The sequence below is a fragment of the Magnolia sinica genome, chromosome 16, assembly GCF_029962835.1.
Source record: "Magnolia sinica isolate HGM2019 chromosome 16, MsV1, whole genome shotgun sequence".
NCBI lineage: Eukaryota > Viridiplantae > Streptophyta > Magnoliopsida > Magnoliales > Magnoliaceae > Magnolia > Magnolia sinica.
Window position 1 is genome coordinate 37,161,050 of NC_080588.1, and position 3,008 is coordinate 37,164,057.

General features: G+C 41.8%; 1 long non-coding RNA gene across 1 annotated transcript; it reads right to left on the bottom strand.

Moving 5' to 3' along the window:
* Window positions 1-2,129: 2,129 nt before the first annotated feature.
* LOC131229721 (uncharacterized) lies at window positions 2,130-2,755 on the bottom strand. Its single transcript, XR_009163559.1, has 3 exons — window positions 2,604-2,755; window positions 2,357-2,519; window positions 2,130-2,267 (listed from the first exon to the last, which is right to left on the bottom strand). It is a non-coding gene; the product is annotated as an uncharacterized LOC131229721 (long non-coding RNA).
* Window positions 2,756-3,008: the final 253 nt, after the last annotated feature.

A 3,008-nucleotide genomic window follows, 5' to 3' on the forward strand; every position in this document is an offset into this window, starting at 1 on the left:
GTTGCCCACCTATAATAGAAATATTTATGAATTATGGTTTTTATCAGACTATATTGCTAGACTGCACAACAGAAAATCTGGCAGTGCAACCATCTTGGCTCACTCTTTTGGATGCCCAAATGAGGTCAGTTGAAGCTAAAAATTTTCATACATGTAGGTGGGGTCCACACCATCAAGAATAACCTATCACATGGGACCAAATACCCTACCAAATGTCCAAGAATTTTGGGCTCAAGATGACCTAAAATCTGTCCCGACAGTTTTTGGACAGCAACATATAACTAAAAATAAATAAATGTAACCACCATTTAAAAGGCGGATTCATCCCATAAAATGTGTGATATGAACCACCCCAGTGGACCCCACAAACATCTAGACCCTTCCCATCACAAAATACCATTTACATGTGCCCTTTTTAGCTGCATTTACGGCCCCAGGTCCATAGAGTGGACTGTCATAGACTTCCACTCCCCTTGGACAGTCCGGATGGTTCTGAGCCACAAGGTGGGCCACACACATCAAGATTATAGATATAAACAAGAAAAAGTAAGAAGATTCAGCCGTAAGGGAAGGGGCTCCGCCACTTTGAGGCCCTTTCCTTCATCACACAATCATACACATCCAATATTGCTAGTTTATAAGGATCTATATGATCATAGGACTTTCTACTTAAGATCTATGGTGGAGATGCAATCTCCACCAAGGATCAAGGGCCTAGATGACCCAAGTATCCCTGATCAAAGAAAGAAAATCCATTTAGGTGTCCATGGAGAATGGCCCCTTGCATGGAACATGCATGCACAAGTGATGAGCTATGAGCCACATCCATAGAGTTATGGGGGCCACCACCATCATTTGATGGGCCCCACAAGTTCAAACATGAATGAAATGGGAAGAATAACTAAGAAATTAAAGAAATCAGAATTTGAAACTACATGCACACCCACCTCAATGATTTATCTCCAAATCTACACCACCATGATCCTCAAGCTCTAAGGAAGAGGTTTCTAAGGTGAAGATGGGCTAGAGAAGGTTGGATTGGAGGGGATTAGAGGGAGAAAGGGGCTGGAGAAAATGGAAGGGCGGGGACGGTTTGGGGTTCTCTAGTAAGGGAGAGAAGGAAAGAGAGAGGGAGAAATGGGAGGGAAAAGAAGAGCTTGGGAAGATGTAGCTAGAGGCAACCGTGGTCTCTCTAAAAGAGGCTACCTAGATTAGAGAAATGAAATCATTGGGCTAGGGAGATACAACCAAAGCTCGCATAGGGTCTAGGTTCTAGCTATAGACTTATAGGCTTTCTAGAAATCCTAAGCCTAGGCATGACATCACCACATGGGAAAACATGCAAGGCCATGGTGGGGTCCACCAATCACACATTAATGGTCCATATCAAGCGTGGCCCATAACTTGTGATGTACACATCGGATTCACGCACGAGATGTGGCATTGAAACTGTGGCACTGATGTGGATGCAATGGCATAGGTTTCAAGTTGATCCGAGTCGGGTCGACGTGACCGAACTTGAGGATGACCACAAACACTATCTGTAGGTCACGGGTCACCGGGATTCGATCGGTAGGACCGCGAGACCTAAAGGAATGATTTTGCACACACAAGTTAGGGTCTTACATTTCATATTGCCTGGGAACATCCTCAGCAACTCTGATCCCCTTCTTCACTAATCCCTCGCTCCAGCTGACAAAACAAACCACAACCCATCTCCATAATGAAACATCTGATTAAATTGGACTGCAGCAATACCAACTATCCAAACAGACCATAACAAATCCCCTCAACAAAAAACCAACAGCAATCAAATGAATCCTAACAATTTGATGTCCAAGTCATACCTGCTAATAATAGAATTAGCATTCTGCCAGGCTCTAACAACCTGGCCCTCAGTTGGGACTGCAGAGAAGTACCAAAAGGAAGAAGCCATGCCCTCTCAGTGCACAAGCAGAAAGCCAGAAGTTGGAAAAAATCATCTGCAGCAAAACTCATAGAATTCCTTTAGAGTTTGAAACTCTTTTGTTTTTTGTGCAGCCCATTAACTAATCTGGTAAATCCTCATAGGAAAACTTCTTCTTGTTCTTCTCTCTCTCTCTCTTAAGACATCACACTTACTAGTCTAGTCCAGATCTTCAGAAATATGAGCCCCAGTGCCCAATCCTGATACAGGAGGAAACTAGGCTTTCATCCACAGGCACTCGCATTGGTATAATCACCAACAACTCGAACAATAAACCAATCAGCACCGGGATGATAAATATCTGAAATATGGACATGATCGCAATTAAACATCATGTAACAAGAAAAATTGATATAGCAGAGACATTTTAGTTAAAGTGAAGTTACTTACCCATATTGACAACAGTACAGAACTCTTAAGAACAATTGTACACCACTTCCAGATTTGGGCTGCCAGATTCGCCACTCTTCGAGTTTTAACATATTCAATTGAATACCTGCCCTGACTATGGTAGTCTAGATGATGTAGCATCCAATATTGAAGGCATATAGATCTTAGGAAAGAAGCAAAGAACCATATTAGTTTCTCATAACTTTGAAAATGTAACTTAAAAGTCTTTAGTTTACATTCCACCTACCATTACACTTTATTCCGTGGGTTATTGGGAAGCGAGGAATGGCACTGAACAAAGCACGCCCAAGTGAGATGGGTACAACTATCAAGGCTGAGTTGAAGAGAAGCAAAGTCATCCATTCTAGCACCAGTAAAAGCATAATATGAAGTACAAAACCATACCTGCCATGAGTTGAATTTCTTAAAAGTCAAGGCCAGATTGTGATACATTTTGTTTGGTTTGCTATCTTAATCCCATCTAGAGAGTGTAGTTCAATATCAGGAGTAATAGACTCTTAGGCATGAAACAACATATAACAATGACAGAAAATCAATCACAAGCACACTACCCATAAAGTGACCATATATCTATTCTAGTCCATTAAATGGATGCATGGAAGGACAACATCTCAAATCCCAAACCTTGAAG